At 55.8% G+C, this 18,653-nt stretch overlaps 1 long non-coding RNA gene across 1 annotated transcript in view; it reads right to left on the minus strand.

Moving 5' to 3' along the window:
• LOC135364015 (uncharacterized) overlaps positions 1–18,653 on the minus strand; it is a 42,675-nt gene that overhangs the window by 14,445 nt on the left and 9,577 nt on the right. The window contains exon 3 of the long non-coding RNA XR_010410443.1: positions 5,780–6,002. This is a non-coding gene — a long non-coding RNA (uncharacterized LOC135364015). The remainder of the gene's footprint in view (positions 1–5,779; positions 6,003–18,653) is intronic.

An 18,653-nucleotide genomic window follows, 5' to 3' on the forward strand; every position in this document is an offset into this window, starting at 1 on the left:
CAAGGCACACAGGCCAAGGAACCAGGCTGTGGTCCCGATCCTGGTCTCACCCCAGGCCAGCCTTCTCATTGCACCAGGCTGCTGCCTTCTGCAAGAGGCCCTCCTAGGTTGCTCAGGGAGAAGAAATCTCTCCATTTGGATGTGATTCCTATAATTAGAATAACAGCCATCACACACGTAGCTTTACTATGCTAGGCATTGACGCTTGAATTCACTTAATCTTTGTGACAGTTCTCTACGGTTGTCCCTGCTGTCATCCCACTGATGAGGAATCCGAGGCCCAGAGAGACTAAGGAACATAGCCACTTGGATCAGCATTTGAACCCAGGCAGCTTAGCTCCCAAGAGTCTGTTTTTGACTTCAGCCCAGTCCTGCCCCTTGCCGGCTTTGCTCTGACGTGCCCATCTCCCCACTAGACGGGAAGGAAGCTACCTGAGGGGAGAGTGGCTCACGTGCAGGGCCTCTCTTGGGTATGGTTGGGTTAAGACCTGTTTGTTAGGGGGAAGCTGATGAGGAAGGGGGTGAGTAGTGAGAAAGGCTAGAGCTGGGGTCGCCTCCACTTGGCAACCCTGTCTCCCCATCCCATCAAACCCACAACTCTTGCCCAGATGGGGTACTAGCCTCCTTGGTGGCCAGCCCCAGCCTCACCCCACAGAAGCCAAGGTCTCTTTCTGAAACATGAACCTGCAGCTGCCCCATCCTACCGGCCCCGCCCCTCTAAGCCCTCCCAGTACCCCTCACGAGCAAACCAAGCTCCCGGGCCAGCAGTGTGGAGCCCCGGGGTGCAGCCCTATCTGCTTCTCGCTGCTGCCCTGCCATGCACAAATATCACCCCTTTCCCACGACGCCCTCCTATACTCCCTCACTTCTCTAGAAGCACCTCCGGGTCAGGGATGGTTCTTTCCAGCCAACCACACTTCACCCCTTCAACTGGCCCCCAGCAAGTGCTCAGAATTAGTCGAATTGGAACCATTGCCGCAGGAGACCTGAATTCTGGTCCCAATCTGGTCCCACTAATTTGTTCAGATGCATCCCTACCCTACCCTCGAGCCTCAGTTTCTCCATTTGTACAAGGAAGGATATGAACAGCATGCTCTTTGGGTGGCTCAGATGCTGTGGAACTCTCTCTCTCTCTCACGGACATACTCTGTCTCACACACACTCTCTCAAACACTCTCACACTCACATACTCTCACACATACAGCCTCACACTCACACACACTCTCACATACTTCCTCATGCTCTCTCACACACTCATACACTCACATTCTCACTCTCACACTCTCTCCTCTCTCACACACGCACGCATGCACAGCCCATGCCAACCTCTCCCCAGGACACTGAGTATCTCCGTGGATTGAATTACCGACATTTCATCAGTGGGAGGAAAGGAGGCGGGGCAGGGGAAGGAACTGTGAATTATGCACACCAAGCCTGTCCCCGAAAGGCCTGGACCAAATGCCACAGCGTGTCTGTGCCCATCTGCCCCTGGGGTGGGGAAGAGGGTAGAGGTAGAGTACAGACAGGGAGAGGTTCCCCAAAACTGGAATGCCAAAGAAAAGACACCCAATGAACCTCACACAGATACACACACTTTCTTCACAGACACTACCACCCCCCCCACATTCACACATGCTTAAACACACATTTGTATCCTACGTACACATTTACCCACATACACGAGCCTCTTTCACTCAGTCAACAAATAGTCATTGATCCATTCTGCTATGAAAACCTCGCTCTCCATCTCTCACTCTTTTGCGAAACACAACCTGACACTTGGTCGCACCCTTACACACACACACGCACACGTTGCCCACACAGACTCACACGCCCCGAGGCTTAAGCTATGGGCTCCCTCCAAGACCCTGCGAGGGCCCAGCAATGTGTTCACATGATGGTCAAAGCCAAAAAAGAGGTAGGGAAAGCCAGGATGTTAATTAATAAAAATATTACGATATTTTCTGGATTTGGTAATGTTTATGGTATCTGTCAGCTTTAAAAACTATTGTAATTTGTTGTGGTTTCTTTTCTCATTTTACAGCCTTTAGTATTCATAATTTTGTGTTATTTTTCACAAAGGAAGTCCCCAAAACTGAATACATGTTTGGCCACACCAGGCCTGATCCTGCCCTGTGAACCCCCAGATGTTCAAACAATCACACTCACCCTCTCTCACATCCACAGTGACACACATGTATTCACATCCCCACACCCTGGACACACTCAGTCTCTCGCATCTGTCTTCTCATTCTCACTTCAGACAGGTGCACAACCCAGGGCACCTGCGGCCCACCTGGCCTCAGGTCAGACCCCATCACTCCATCCCTCCCAGGCTCCCGTCCCGACCTGCGGACACTTGGCAGTCCCTGGACCACCCCCAGCACTCACTGAAGGACACGACTAGCCCCCAAGATGCCGACCATCCACACACCCTGACTCTGCCCCACACCGCTATGTGCCCACTGCCACCTCAGCAGGAAACTGCCAAAACCCACAGAACATTCTGGAATTTTCTTGGAGACCTCCTCATTGACCAAAGACAGCTGATATTGATAACAGGACATGAGAATTAGAATTATACAGTCTTTCCTGGGTTCAAATCCTGACTCTAACACCTGCTTTATGCTCACAGGTAAGTGAGTAAACCTTCCAGAGCCTCAGTTTCCCCATCTGTAAAATGGAAGTGATAATCACACCTCATGGGCATGTTGTGAGGATTAACTAAGCAAACACAAGCAAAGCACAGAGCAAGAACCCAGTGCCTGGTAGTAGTCATTCTATTTTCCTCTCAGGACTGTAAGAAGGCGGGATGGGAGCCCTGTCCCCTCTGGATGGGTCCCTCCTCCATCAGTCAGCCATTCCACACCACCCCCCAGCCTGTTGCCTCAGCTACATCACCCTCTCGGCCACCCGAGCATTGGGATCACCAGCGCACCTGCTTCCAAGGGCTCTAATTTCCTGTAAGTGTAAGAATTCAGGTCAGACACGGCCCGCAGCCTGGGGCCCTCCCGGCGGAAACCCATAAATAGCCCGGCTCAGGCTGCCGGGCCCAGGCATGAGACTTTCTCTCCTCACTCACCATCATGCCGGGCCTCAGCACAGCCCTGTGCGGACCGTTCGCTGATTGCCACTTATGCATGGGGAAACTGAGGCTGTAGGGAGGACTCTCAGTTTGAGATCCTGACCTGCCGCGCACTAGAAGCAACTGCCTTTAAGATATGCCCTTCCCACCTCCACACCCCACCCCCCCGATAAATGTCCTTCCTCCCAGTCCCCAACCGGCCACTGACTTACACCTGAATTCCATCTATCAGCGCACCTTTCCTGTCAGGGGCCAGAGAGAAAATACCTTCAGGGCTCGAGGGCCAGACAGTGTCGCCCTGATGCAACCGTAGAGGGAGCCACGGACAATATGTAAACGAACATACATGGGTGGTACTGGTGACATGTTCTTAGAAAACCAGGCGACAGGCCAGAGCAGCCTGGCTTGCCCCACCCTCGCGTTGGTGTGTCAGGCCCCCCACCACACTGTGCAGAAATCCAGTCTAGAAGCCCAGCTCGTGGGAGCCCCAAGGGCCCTGAGAGTTAGGTTTCAGCTCTGCACTGGCCAGAGCATGAAATCCAGGCCCCGGGAGGACACGACTTGCCCTTCCCACACCTTCCTCAACATCACGGGTCCATTCTTCAAGCGGAAGACGCCTGCTGGCTCCTCTCTCGGTTCCCTTGCTCTGGGGATCTGGAAGGAGCTGGGCCCTTGTCTGTCTCTCATGCGGGACCAGGGTGGGGGAAGGGGCTCCTGAGCACCAGGATTTGACATGGGGCCATTTCAGGGTCTCCAGGGCCCAGTCCAGGGTTTAAGGAGAACGTGTAGAATGGGGCACCAAACCCCGGCTCTAGCCCTAGCCTAGGTTTCTCAGCTTTGGGGTCACTGACATTTGGGGCCAGATAATGCACTTGTGGGGGGCATCCTGTTCACCTAGGAAGTTTAGCAGCCTGCTTTTACCATCTAGGTGCCCACAGAATAGCACACGCACGCACACACACACACGCACACACACACACACAGTTGCAACGACCCAAAATGCCTCCAGACGTCGTACCCACCATACACCCGGTTGAGAGTCACTGCCTTAAGCCAAGGTGAGGGCAAAAGCACACCCTAGCGAGAGGGTCTCTCCTCTCCCTGACTCTGCCCTGCACAGCTGGGAAAGCTGCACCCACCCCCTGGGGCCTCAGTCTCCACAGCCTGGGATGGGTCTGTGTGATTAGCAGCAGCTCCGGCTGGAGGGCGGAGGAGGGGGGGAGGAATGTGGCCACAGCTGCAGGGTCCAAAAGTGCCGAGGAGACACGAAGACATTTCTCTGTGAGTCAGGAGCCAGGAATGTGTCGCCCAGGGTGGCCACGAGCCAGAGGCCCCCACATGCCCCCCCCGTCCACCCCCCAGAGCATCCGCCTTTAATTAGAACAGAAAAGGTGGCAGGTGCCGGGTCTCCAAGCCCGTTAAGGACCCAATAAAGGCCGAGAGTGCCAGGGAGGGGGCGCTGGGCAGGCAGCGCCCCGAGGAGGAGAAGGATGGTGGGTGCAGAGGTGGGAACCGCCGGATTCCGACTCCAGCTCCGTCCTGCTCCGGCCCTGGCCATGCCACCCCAGGCTGGTCACTTTGGCCCTCTGACTTGCATGGCCTTCTTTTCAAAATTATGGTTTTTTATTTTTATTTGGTTGGGGGTTTTTTTTTCTTTCAATTTTGCTATCATGAAGCCCAACACACCACAAGCTAGAAACTGTGAGGCCAAGACTCCGCCCGCCCCCTCTCTGTGAGGCAAGAGGGTGACTAGCTGCCCGAGAGCCCGCTGTGGGCCACAGTTTTCATACCTGTGGGGATCATGCACGTGTCACCCCTCCATGTGCTCCTGCTTTTGGACAGACGGGCAAGCCCATCCTCCCAGCCCCCCGCCCCCCCCCTCCCCTGCCCAGGGCTGGACCAGGAACTCCTCGACTTCCCCAGAGCTCCTCACTCAGGAGCCCACCGCCTTGGCTCCTCGTCCCGATCTTATTTCCCTGGGCTCCCACCTGGACCCTCACTTAGCACAGCTTCAAAGGCCACACCTCCTCGGGGAAGCCTATCTGGATGGCTCACTTCCCACACGAGTCAAGTAGGAACTGCAGGAAGCGTCTCCGAGGACCCTTGCCCTCAGCTGGGGCATCATCCCCAAGCCCAGTGCCAAACCAGGCCCTTCGCAAATGGGACCTCCTCTAATCCCCACATCACAAGGCAGGAACAACTCTCCCCCACTTCCAGACGTGGACACTGGGGCTTAGAAAGGTGGAGTGACTTGCTCACAGTTCTTGCATTTCTCACAGTGCCAGGAGGCCCAATCCAGAGGTTTCGAAAGTTCACACTCGCTGCAGAAACTTCTGATTGTTTTATATCATTCACTCGCATTATAAATATTCCTTACAGCTGCATCAAACCCTTTGTGAAGCCCAATAGATTACATTTAAAGAAACGATAGATAGGTGACAGGATAAGAATGATAGGCAGTCAGGGGCGCCTGCGTGGCTCAGTAGGTTGAGCATCCAACCCTTGGTTTCAGTTCAGGTCCTGATCTCAGGGTCACGAGATCGAGCCCCGTGTCGGGCTCTGCGCTGGGCGGAGCCTGTTTAAGTTTCTCTCTCCCTCTCCCTCTGCCCCTTCCACACCTCCCCCTCTCAAAAAAAAAAAAAAAAAAGAATGATACACAGTAAGTTAAGAAAGCACTCCTGTGTATACACATACCTGAAATAATGTGGCCCCAGGACATGCTGGGCTCAGCAGCCCCCTGCATCACCTCCCACTTCTCCGGGTCTCGGTGTCACTGGAAGAAATGCAAGTGTTTCTCCTGGTGGGTCTGCCCCACATCTCAGGACCAAGAATCGTATCTTCAGTCGGCTTCTTACACTCAGGCCCACAGTCAGCTTCTCAGGGACGGGTAAGTGGGGATTTTTCATTCTTAAAAACTCTGGAACAAAGGGAAAGGCAGCTGTGGGCACCCCCCCGAACCGAGTCCCAGGCCACAAGACAGGAGGGCTGAGGCCTGGCCCTGCCGCCGTGGGAGGCCCTGGGGGTCTCGGTTCTGAGGCGCCTCAGCTGACAAGTCCCTCCTCCCCTCCCTGTCGGTCTCCCCCATCTCTCCCCTGCACGCTCCCATGAACGTCGGGTCTGCAAGCCACTGTCCATTGTGGAGCTCATTTAATGCAGCAGTGTCGTCCCCCTCTTACAGATGAAGAAGCAGGGGTTCCAGAAGGGTCATGCAGGTCGTGTGCCAGGGGCATGGGACATGGGTCGGGTGGGCAACCTCGGAGCTTCTCCCACATGCCACCACCCCAGACCTCGCCCGGGCCAGACCCACTCTCGCCTTCCTCCCAGAAGCCCTGGCTCCACAACGTTCAGTGAGAGATTGTGTGCCCACCCTAGGGTCCAAGCCACCCCAGGAAGGCAGCCAGCACCCCCTCCCCCGGAAGGCTACAAGGGAGGGGCAGGAGCCCAGCCATCCTCAGGGGCTCCCATGTACACGTTAACCCTCATTCTGTGCCTCTGGCAGACACGACCCCAAAACAGCAGCTCAGCAGCCGCTGGGTAGGTCCTGGCGGAAAAGCCAGAGCGGGCAGGGTATGAGCTGCTCTCCCGGCCGCCGCTCAGCGCCAGGATGCGCCAGGCTGGCCTCTGCTAACCCTCCTATTCCCCACCCCCCGCCACTCCCCGGGGCTCTCCGCTCCCACGGGCTGTGCTGTGGAGGCAACCACGCCTTCTGGACCGCGTAGTGACAGTAACTACCCCAAGAACACTGCTACCAGGGACCTAGGGAGCTCCCTTTCTCAAGTCTCCGCTACCTAATCATCCCTCCCTAAAACCCAGAATGTTTGAATCTCTCTTTTTACTCTTAGTCTTAGAAAGTTAGAATTCTTCCTTTAATCTTAAAATATTTGAACCATCCCCCTTTGTCCCTAGAACCTTAGAGCATGAGGCTTTCCTTCTTCGTTGGCAAGATGATGGAAGCCCAGAGCTGGATAGGACGTGAGATCTCCAAATAATATGAAGCCCAGAGAGAGAGAGCGATTTGCCCAAGGTCACACAGCAAGATGGTGGCAGAGTTGGGACAAGGACCCAGGCGTGTGATTTCTCTGTCCACGCGCGGGGCCCAGGGCCTACCTCCTAAGCCTGCAGCAGGGGCAGGAGACACCCCTTCCCCCAGTCATGATGCCTGGGCCTCCGGTGCCACCCCCAAAATAGCCCAGCTCTCCGGCCCACAGATCAGGTTGCAGCCTCCCTGTCCAGATGGGGCACCTGGCAGGACGGGAAGCGCGCCCCCCTCACATGGCCTCCACCTGCTCCCCTCTCTTGCATCAGCGCTTGGGCCCAGCCTTAAGTCACGGCTTCCCTCCGGAGGACCAGCATTTTCTGGAGACCTGAGTGATGGGCACGTTGTCTAGGGCGAGGGGAAGGGGGCGGAGGGGCTGTTTGACTACCTGCAGCAGGAGAAATGGAGGTGGGGGCGCTCCCGAGAGAACATGATTTAAAAGTTCTTTTGCTGCCATGGATCTGCTGTGTGGTCTCCAGAGAGCCAGTTGTCCTCTCTGAGCCTCGGTTTCCCCATCTGTAACATGGGGAAAGTGGAGCTGTGAGATAGCAGTGAACAGACCAAAGACCCCGTCTTCAAGAAGTCCACAGTCCATGATCAGCAAACTCCAGCCCAGGCAGTTTCCAGAGCCCATGTGTGTAGCCCAGGCAACAACATGCCAATGGGAACTGGGGAGCCGGGAGGAGCAGGGGTGGTGCTATTTTATTTAGAATGGTCCAAGAAAGATGTTCTGAGGATCTGAACAGAGATCCTCACCCTGGACCAGGGAGGTGGGAATTCTGGGTGGGACCAGGGGAACCTTCCCCCTTCCCCCAAACCAGCATTGTAGGGGTAACTTCTTCTGTTGCAAGCCTGAGCTGGCTTTCCATTTCCCTGAGACTCAGCAGTGCCTGGCCCCTGCTATTCAGAGAACCCAGCTAGAAGGAGGCTGGAGAGGTCCAGGTCCAAAGGACTAGAAAGCCCAGGAGTCCTGACTGTCCCTAAGGCCCAGGAAGTCGTTGGCGTCCCAGGTGACTTCTCACCTGGGGCCTGGAAAGTGAGGAGGGGGCCACAATGTGAAGGCCACTAGCCTCAAGGACACCCCTGCATTACAGAGCTGAGACCCCAGAGCTGCAGGGGTGCAGGTGTCTGTGGTGGGTGGGATCTGTGAAGGTCCCATGGTGAAGAGCTTCTTCCCTCCACAGGCCTCACTGGCACTACTCCTGGGCCGTGAGTGCGGTCATAACACCCCAAATGCACAGTCGCTGCCCCATTCAACCCTGCAAGGTTACAGATGGGGAAATTCAGACTCGGGGAAGCAAAGTGACTTGCCCAAGGTCACACTTCTGGGAAACAGTAGAAGTGACTGTCTGAGTCCAAAATTTACATGCTTTATTTTTTAGGGAGAAAAAAGACAAATGCAATTTTAAAAAATCTCATACTGGGGATTTTTGTTGTTGTTAACGTTTTGGCTTATTTAACCTCTTTTTTATTTGAAGATTTTCCTTTTTTAAAAAAAAGATTTTATTTATTTATTTGAGAGAGAGAGAGCAAGAGCGGAGAGGAGGGGCAGACGGAGAAGGAGAAGCAGGCTCCCCACTGAGCAGGGAGCCCGATGCGGAGCTCAATCCCAGGACCCTGGGATCCTGACCTGAGCCGAAGGCCGACACTTAACCGACTGAGCCACCCAGGTGCCCTATTTGAAGATTTTATCTGCTTTTTCGAAACACAAAATAACATGCATTTGGGGACAAGTGACCCAGCATCATACCAGACGCACGAAGGCAAGTTAGCCATCTCTTCCCCAGCCCCGATGTTAGCAGCCTGTGAGACTCCATCCACACCTTTCTCTAGCCCCAAGTACCCTCAGCTCCACCTGCCTTCCAGATGGGTCTTTCCGTCTTCAGTAAGGAAACATTTCCTAAGAGCTTTCTGTGTACCAAGCTTTGTCGTGAGTACTGGGCAGGCTCACAGCAAAATCCCACCTTCCTGGAAGCTGCGAGGACAAATGCATGAATAGAAAAGCACCAGCCGGTCAGCACCACAAGGACAGGACATTTATGTCTGTTTGTTCACTGATGTACCCCAAGCACCTAAGTAGGTTCTGGCACACAGTAGGTGGTCAATAAATACTTGTTGAATGAATGAGTTTGCTGAGATGGAGAACCCAGAATATGAGTCAGTTTAGGGGGAGTGGATATTGAACTTGAGATTCCCAAGGGCCATCGAAGGCATAGGGTGGTCAGGAATCTGCAGTGTTGCGTGTCAGAATCTGGAGCTTGGCAAAGAAGCGGAGCAGGGACAAGTGTCTGGCTCAAACTCAGCTTCCTCGCCCACATCCAACCCCCGAACCAGAGCTGTCCTCTCTCTCATGCCTCGCACCCCCCTTCCCAGGGAACTGAGAGGGGGCTCTGAGTGCTGCCCCTTCCCATGGAGTCCCTCCAGCCCCAGGCTGGCCAGCCCTGCCTCCCTCCCTCTCCTAAGCTGCCCCAACAAAAGCTGCTCTTGTAGGAGCCAAGACCATCGTAATTAAAAAGGAAACATAATAAAGCCTCACTCTGATGCCAAATCCCCATCCCTAGAGCAGACGCCTGGGCCGGCCCTCATGGCTCTTCTGTGAACCGCCCCCTCCCCAGGTGAGGGCCACTCCCGCCCTGCCCCTCCCAGCCCAGCCGCAACCTTCCTTCCCCTCCCTTCCCACACCCCGACCCCTGGTGAACCTAGCTCCCCGGCTTCGAGGGCCCAGCTTCCTCTTTTCACAGGTAGGGAACTGAGGCCCCAAGAGGCCTCCTGACTCTCTGCTCAGCATCTGCCCAGCGAGTGTCCTCTCTCCTGGGCTCCACGCCCCAGAGCAGGGGACCCGGATGGATAAAAAAGAGCTCAAATCATGGAGCCCTTCTCACACAGCCAAGCCCAAGGGGACCTCAGCAATTGGGTGCCACCCACCCCTGGAGGGCCAGGATGCTGAGGTCACACAGCAGGAGGAGGAACACCTGGGACCAAACCCCTGTGGCTGGCTTGTCCGGAGCACAGAAGCAGGGGGCCAGGCTCCAGGCACTGTCATCAGGTCTCTGGCTGAAGAAGAAGGCTAGAGAGGAGGGGAGCTTCCAGCCCTCTCCCTGTGGCTGGAGTCGGGACTCCCACAGAAGGATCCGAGAACATCCAGGGGCTTCCAGAGCTGCAGGGCAGGCCCCCCCACACTAGCAGCAGTGGAGGGTGGACCATGAGCTTTCAACGAGGACAATCCTGCATCATCCCTTCCGAACTCCCCGAAGCTAAGGAGTCCTTGCAAGGCCCAGCTCGGCATCTTCCCCCACATTGGCCCACCCCAGCCACCCTGGCCATCTGAGGGGGCCAGATACGGAGTTCGCAGCCACCTGGCCCTTTGGTCTCATCCCACGGCGTCCAGGGGGCCCATCATCCCTGGGGCCACAGCTGGGAACGGCCCGTGGCAAAACTGTGCCGCTTGCTGAGGGTATCTGGGGTCTTGACCCCCTTCCTCCCTCCCCCTGACCCCCGTCTGCCTCACGTCCTGCCACGCTTAACACTCACACACAGGTGATCACGGCCAGCAAGGAGACACCATAGTCTTCAAGTGACCAGGGAGTGGGCCCCCTCCCCCACGGTGCGATGTTAGGGGATCTCTGGGGGCCGGTGCACCTCTGCTGTGCACATATGAGGACATCCAGATAGGCGCCTGCCTGAGGGGTGGCCATCGGTAGGTTTGCAGGGAGGCAGCCTCTGTCCAGCATGACTGTTTAATTAGTAAGACGAAACCGCCACTGTTTATTTGCATTTACTCCAAGAGCTCTATTTTGCATTTATGCCCCCCTTCCTTTTGAGGAAAACACTCTCCTTATTCCCATTTTAGAGAAAAGAAAACTGCCCAAGGTCACAGCAGTGACTGGGGGTGTCTGGAACCAGAGTCGGTGTGTCTGAGCCCGGCCCCCGCGTGTCTTAGCCAAGCTGGTGTCACCAATCCGGCCCTTTGTACCGCTGACCCCTTCAGAACTAAGTATGAGCAGAGGGGCAGGGACAGAGATGCTAGTCACCTACCCGTTCTCTTTATGTCAGCCCATTCCACGAACCCCAGGAGGTGTGTGCCCCTGTGTGCTCAGGGAAGTGCAGGCCTGGCCAGGTACTCGGAGCCCACTCCCACCTCTCCCCACGGTCCAGCCCCCTTGGCCAGAAGGAGTGAGGAGGGGACACCCCTGGGCACCCAGGGCCAGGAGCAGCCCGGAGGGAGGCAGCGTGGGCCCCACCCACTCCTGCCCCCACCCCCGGGGGAGCCAGCCAGGGCGGGTAGGGATTAGATAGATAATGCCTCTTGTCCGAACAAGGGATTGATGCAAAGGGGATGCAAGAGTGGGGGCGGGGGGGGGGCAGTTCAGATTTCTCCTGGGGTGAAAACCGAGCCCCCCGGGAGGAGGTGCCCCGCCTGCCAGGCCCTAATCCCTGTCGTTCTCACCAAAACCCCAAAGAAGTGGCTGTTCACAGGCCGCAGATTCCTGGGATTCATTAATTCAGGATTTGCAAGAGGGATGGCCTGGGGTTCCTCCTGCAGGGCAGCAGCCTGAGCAGGGCAGGTGGGTGCTGCTGGGGGCAAGGGGGCACCCTGGGAGCCATGGGGAAGGGTACCGGGCCTGAAGCTTCAGGCCTTTCTGGCAGAGCTGGGCCCCCCTGGGCTGTGGGGTAAGAGGTGTGCATCAGGCAGCCCAAGGGCGCGGAATCCACTCCCACCCTTGCCCATCCCCGCGCTTTCTCTTCCACCAGTTCCCAGCCACTGAACTCACTCTCTTCACTTTACAAGCTGTGATTTCCACCTGGGAAAGCGCACAGGTCTTAAATGGACAGTTTGATGAGTTTTGACAAGTCTCTACAGGCAGGTAACCACCATGATGAAGATGTGGAACATTTTCAACCCGCCCGGAAGGTTCTCGTCCATGCTCCCAGCTGGCACCCACGGATGTGCCTCCCGTCTCCGAGGCCTGGGCTCTGCTGTTTGGGCTCAGCCGGGTCTGTAGATTCACCCTCGTGGTTGCATGAGATATTGGGTTTCTGCGGAAGAGCTCACCTGAACAGAGGGTTCCCTGGCTAAAATCGGCCTGCAAACCCTGGGATCTTCCCAGGCCCGAGGATTCTAGGCTCCTATATGTCCAATCCTGTGGATTCACCCCCTGGATTTTTTCAAATCCTTGACCCACTTCTGTCCTCACTCCAGGCCCATGTCAACCCCTCTCCTGCCACAGCCACCCCTGACCTTCCCCACCCCCGCCAGGAACCCCCACTGCTCACCCCACCCCTGCCTCAGCTCTCCACTCTTCTGTCCCAGAGCACTTCTCAAGTGCATGTTACTCTCCCTTCTAGACTCCTCAGTGTCTCTCCACGGCCCATAGAAGGTCCACACCTCTTTACCCTGCATGCCTTCTGGACCCAGGCCTTCAGGGTCCAGCCCTCCATCTCTAAATATCACCCATCGGCACCTCTGCTCACCCCCGGGGTTCTACCCACAGAACCACTCCAGGAGGCCAAGCCACTCTTCTTTTTCTCCTCTTTCTCTCTTCCATGTCTCCACCATGCTGTTCCCTCTGCTAGGAACACCTTCCCCAAGAGCTGTCCAGACCCAGCTGAAGTACGGCCGTCCCAGAAAGCTTGCCTTTACTTCCTCACCCCAACAGAGTCAGGGTGCCACGCATCCATGCCCCCGCCACCAGGCCTTCTGCACCAACCCCACCTTGGCCTGCACCCCTCCCCCAACTTGACTTCCAGCTTCCAGGGATGGTGTCTTGTTCAGACCTGGATCCTGGGGCCCAAGCCAGGGTTGGCACATAATAAATCTCTCTGAGGTCCTGCCACCGCATCTCCCCTTACCTTCCTTAGCTCTGGCCTGGCACATGCCTGGGCACAGAGAAACTGGATTGGATTGGATTGGATTGGATTGGATTGGATTGGATTGGATTGGATTGGATTGGATTGGATTGGATTGGAATGGACTGGATTGGATTGGATTGAATTGAATCATGGCATTGGGGCAGAACTGAGACTCACAGTGGGAGGAAGGGCAGGTTGGAGGGACTCATGTCCCATTCCAAGGACCAGACAAGTCTGGGTTCAGATTCTGCCCCAGCATTTGCATGACTTCAAGAAGTCACTTCATGATCCTGGAGTCCTGGGATCGAGTCCCGCATCGGGCTCCCTGCTCGGCAGGGAGTCTGCTTCTCCCTCTGACCCTTCCCCCTCTCATGTGCTCTCTCTCATTCTCTCTCTCTCAAATAAATAAATAAAATCTTTAAAAAAAAAAGAAGTCACTTCAACTCCCTGAGCCTCAGCTTCATCTGTAAACTGGGTGCTATAGTATCCACCTCACTGTTTGCTTTTATTTGTTTGTTTTAGGATGCATTGCTATTCGGTGTGCAAAGTTCTTGGCATAATGGTGCCTCTGACTGCCACTATCAAGCCGGTGGGAGGAGAGAGGACAGGGAAGGGAGGTATGGATGCAAGTGGTAACAGGTGAGGAGGTCCCCACCCCTTCGGCCAGCTACCTCTTCCACCTCCCAGCCTCCAGAATCCTGTTGGCATATGGATCCCCTGCTTACCTAACCGTCCTCCAACACTGGCCTTCCTGCCTCTTGACTTGGCTCAGAGGTCAGAGGCTAAAATGATCAAGTCAGGCAGAAGCAAGTGGAAAGTAAGGCCCAAATATTCATAACACACATTCACGATGGCCAAAACATAGAAACAACCCAGATGTCCATCAGCAGATGTGCAGATAAGCAGAATGTGCTACATTCCCATTGTACCCACGAGAAGCACCGACATGTGCTACAGCATGGATGAATCTGGAAAATGTTACGCTCAGTGAAAGATGCTAGTCACATACGAGCACATATCATAGAATCTCACTCACACAAACTGTCCAGGATAGGCACATCAATAGAGACAGAAAGTAAATTAGTAGGTGCTCTGGGCTGGCGCGAGGGGCTGAGTGTTAAGGGAGTGGAAGGAGACGAGGTTTCTCTTTACGGTGATGAGAATGTCCTAAACCTGACTGTGGTGATGGTGGCAATTTTTGTGACTATAGTGAAAGCCATGAAATTGTGAGCTTTAGGGGCCCCTGGGTGCCTCAGTCAGCAAAGCGTCTGACTCTTGATTTCGGCTCAGGTCGTGATCCCAGGATCGTGGGATTGAGCCCCACGTCATGCTCCCTGCTCAGTGGGGACTCTGCTTGGGATTCTCTCGCCCTCTCCTGCTCATGCACTCTGCCTCTCTCTCTCAAATAAATAAATAAATAAATAAATAAATAAATAAATAAATAAATCTTTAAACAAAAAATCATATGCTTTAAATAAGTGAATTGATTGGCATGTGAATTATAGCTCTATAAAGCTGTTTTTTAAAAGCACAGGTGAGGTCAGAGGTGGGAGTCAGCATCCAGCTGAGGGAGACAAGGAACATGGTGTGGACTCAGCCGGAAAGCCAAGCCCCGGATTTCACAACGTCTTATTTTATTCTCCCACTGACCATGCAGGGAAGGTCGTCCTCGTACCCATTTTACAAAGCGGTAAGCTGAGGTTCAGAACGTGCCACCCGAGATCACACAGGAAAACTAGGATTTGAAATTAGAGAGACAGGCCTGGCCCGGGCCCGCCCACCTGCCCCTCCTCGGGCTTCCCCAGCACTCCAGGATTGTGAAGCTGGTGTCCCCCGCCAGGAAAGGGCTGTCCTCTGATAGGCTGGCGCCAGCCCCAGACAGACCAGCCCAGGTGTGAGCATCCTGGCTCGGCCCACACAGCTGCTGCCCAGCCCTACACCCCGGGCCAGGGCTGTGTCCCCAAGCCTGGGCCAAGCCCAAGCAGCTGGAAACACCTGCCCCACCCGACGGGAGCCAGCCTGGTGCCTGAGTTGCCCAGGGCCCTTCAGGTGGTGGCCACCAGGGAGGGGGGTCCTGGGTGTGTGACTCAGGAGGGGACATGGGCTGTGTGTGTATCTCGAGAGTGTGTCTCCTCCGGGTGTGGGCACGGGGGTGTGTGTGAACATGTGGGTGAGGATGGGTGTGCCGGCTTGAGGGTGAGAGTGTATCTGGTGCGGCAGGGCCTGGAGGAAAGAAGTGGAGGGGTCAGAAGTGTGCACCCGCTAGGGTGTAAGTTGTGAGTGCAGGATACCAAGTGTGAGAATGTGTGAAGGTGTGAGGCTGCGGTGTGCGTGGGAGATGGGGTGCCCTGAGCACCCGCGGTGCCGCTGTACCAGGGACCAGTGAGCGTGGAGTGAGGTGCGCTCTCAAAGATGCCTTGGGACCCCCATACTCACTAGTGTCCCCTCCTCCCCGAATTGCCATCACCCCCCAGGGCCTGCCCAGCTGCCTCCTCCCTGTTGGCCTCTCCCTCTTGACCACCCGTCAGGCTATGAGCATTCGGAGGACAGACACAACTCTCCAGGCCACCACACCGCTTACAAACTGGGAGAGCACTGGCCCTTTGGGTCTCGGTTTACACATCTATACAATGGAGGTAAAACAGCTCCTTCCCCAGGAGGGTGCTTGAGACATCGACAAGAGTAAATAGCAAAACGCAGGTCAAGAATTCAGCAACCAAATGAATGAACAGATGAATGACTGAACAGAGGGGGCTGGTGGGCAGCCATCTCCTGCCCTGATCTGGCCCTGACCACCCACCTACAGCCAAAACCCCAGAAAGTTCAAGGCTCCAGCTCCCTCCCTGCCTAGACAGCTCAGGGAGGTAGGAAACATCTGGGGTCAGGACCTACCCTCCTGGGTGGGCAAGGGCAGGCTCTGCAGAGCCAGGGCTCCTGGGGATGCAATGCCCAGAACCCCAAGTGCTCTGACCCAATGGGGACAGGTAGAGACCAGAGGACAGGCTCTGGGCTCATTACCAACATGTATTCATTCAGCAAACCCTTCCTAGGCACCAACTCTATGCCAGGCACTGGGGATGCCAAAAACAGGGCCCCCACCCCACCCTCAGGGGGTCTGGCAAGGGAGGGTGCAAGTAAATGGAGGATTTAATCCAGTGGGGTATGTGGTGGAATCACAGAAGCCTAGAGGAGGGCCCAGCCCCGGCCCGGCATGGTCTGGGAGGAGGCAACACTCCGAGTGGCAGGGACCCAGGTGTTCTGGCGGAGGGAAGAGCTTGAACGAAGGCCTGGCACCACCTGCGCATCCATCACGGAGCAAGGAATGACCAGGGATTGGGGAGGCCTTCAGGTCCAGCATATGGAGCTAAGGCCGGAGGCTGGGTCCCAGCCATGAGATCAGACACCGTTAATAACGGTGCCTCTCATCCCATCTTAACAGACGTCTCACAATCTGCAAAGTGCTTCCATACGCAAGACGTTGCTTGGTCCCTGTGGCAATCCTCCGATGGAAGTAGGGTAAAAAGCCCACTCGTCCCTTTCACCTTGGTCATTAGGGTACTCAGAGACTAAACTGAACCCTTGCCTGCAATACAAAGACATCCCAGAGGCCTCTTCTCCCTCTATACCTCTCTGATGTGTCCTTTCTCTCTTAATTCGTTTCCCTGGAAGTCTTTTGGGGAATGAGAGGGTGAAGGAGGGCGCAAATCGACATTCACCCGGGGGTGTATGTTGCTGAGGTCGGGGAAGCCTATGTGCACGCCCAGGTACATGTATGATCACTCATGAGCATGCGTGTGTGCAGGGGCCCACGTGGAACTGAGGCCCATGTCTATTCACCGGTTGCGTGTGTGTGTGTGCGCGCGTGCACTCAAGCGACCCCGTGAAGGCAGGCGTGTGCCCTGTGTGCAGGAGGGGCCTGCCCAGAGCTACACGAAGCTGAGCGTGCGTGTGTGTGATGGGGTCTATGGGGTCAAAAGACACATACCCTGACCCAGCCAGGCCCCCAAATCCCACCATTCTCTCTAGCAGACCCTCTTTTAATCTTTGCCTGGCACACAGAGAGCTCCAAGGGAAACAGGCCCAGAGAGGAGATGTCACCTGCCCCAAATCCCTCAGCGAAGCCAGAATCTGGGCCTGTCGAGCCCTGGTTTGGGGCTGTACTACCCTTCACCTCAGGACTAGCCCTTCCCCGCTGTGTAACCAGGGGCACGGCTCCTAACCTCTCTGCGCTGGCTTCCACACGGACTGGAAGCCATTTAAAGAGCTTGGAGAAGGGGCTTATTAACTGCTGATTGATTATAAAGAACGACGATCCCCTCGGTTTCTCCTCCAAAACACTTTTCAGCCCCACAGCTGTGAAGAGGGTGTCTGAAATCTAGTGTAGAGAAAAAGCCCTGGCCAAGGGGCCGTAAGACCTCGGGCTGTGGCTTCGCCCCTCTGTGCCTCAGTTTCCTCATCTGTAAAATGGGAAGGAGAAATGCTCTCTAGGTGCCTGCACGCTCCTTCCCAAACTTCGCACAGATGGCCCTCATTCCTTCCTTCCTTCCTGAAACAAGAGAAAGGGCTGCTACTGTGCCCTGATGAAGACCCCGAAGCTCAGAAAGGTAAAGCCACCAGCCCAGGCCACACAGCTCTGGGTGAACTCACAGCCCACTACCCTGTACCACCTCTCAGAGTAGGAGTCTCCTGTACACAGTATCAGCTCCCTAAGGGCCAGTGCCCCCACCCCAGAACCTCAGGAAGGGAGCCACTCCCCCACCGGGGGAGCCCCTGGACTGGGCATCCCATCGGCCGATCCCCATTAGGGACCTGTCAGCCTTGAATGGTGCAGGGCAATTACACTGCCTAATGGGGAGAGGGTGCCAGAAACACACGTACTTACAAACCAGCCAAGCTGCAGCCCAGGATGGTGGCGAAATGCCGCCTGGCAGGCACTCCTCAGAGGTGGCTCCCTCCCGGGCCAGCGCCGGAGCCCAGACTGGCACCGTCTGAGCCAGGGAGGCCAAGAGCCGACCAGGGTCATGGCAGGCAGGCAGGCAGGCGGCACTCGGAGGGCAGTCCCACGGGGAGGGCCCAGCGCAGCCATCCCCATGCTCTCGGGCTTCCTGGCCCCCTCATCTCCCAGCTGTGAGGCCAGAGGCAGAGCTGGGTCAGAGGGAATCCTAGGCTGCTTCGGCCGCCACCTCTTCAAATGTGGAGTCCAGCCTCCTTTGTGGGGAGAAGGGGCCGAGGGCGGGGTCAGGACCTGGAACATCCCCAACCACCCCTCACCAGACGCCCATCGTACCAGGATCCCTTCCGTTCTGCTGCTGTCCTGGCCCCGAGCAGATGACCCAGCTCCCTGGATGCGAACAGGGTCCACCTCCCAGGATGCGAACAGGGTCCACCTCCCAGGATGAGGCTGAGATACGGAGCGCACAGAGGCTGATGCTGCCGGTACACAGCGGGCTCACGGAACTTCTTGCTGAACGTTCTCCAAGCCACCAACGCGACACCCCGAACACGAGGCCGGGAGGAGCAGGGAAGGAGCGCACCATCTTATGGTATTTCTACCACACAGACAAAAGCAAACCAACTTCAGAGGACAGATAACCGTTAAACAGCTAGGAAGTCATGAGCTTCGAAGTTTACTTTTCTCGGTAATGTGATTCATTCAATTTAAGTTTATATAATTTAATTTTT

This window comes from Mirounga angustirostris, unplaced genomic scaffold (assembly GCF_029215605.1).
Source record: "Mirounga angustirostris isolate CCGP_5_RB_7025 unplaced genomic scaffold, mMirAng1.0.hap1 SCAF_4, whole genome shotgun sequence".
Classification (NCBI taxonomy): Eukaryota; Metazoa; Chordata; class Mammalia; order Carnivora; family Phocidae; genus Mirounga; species Mirounga angustirostris.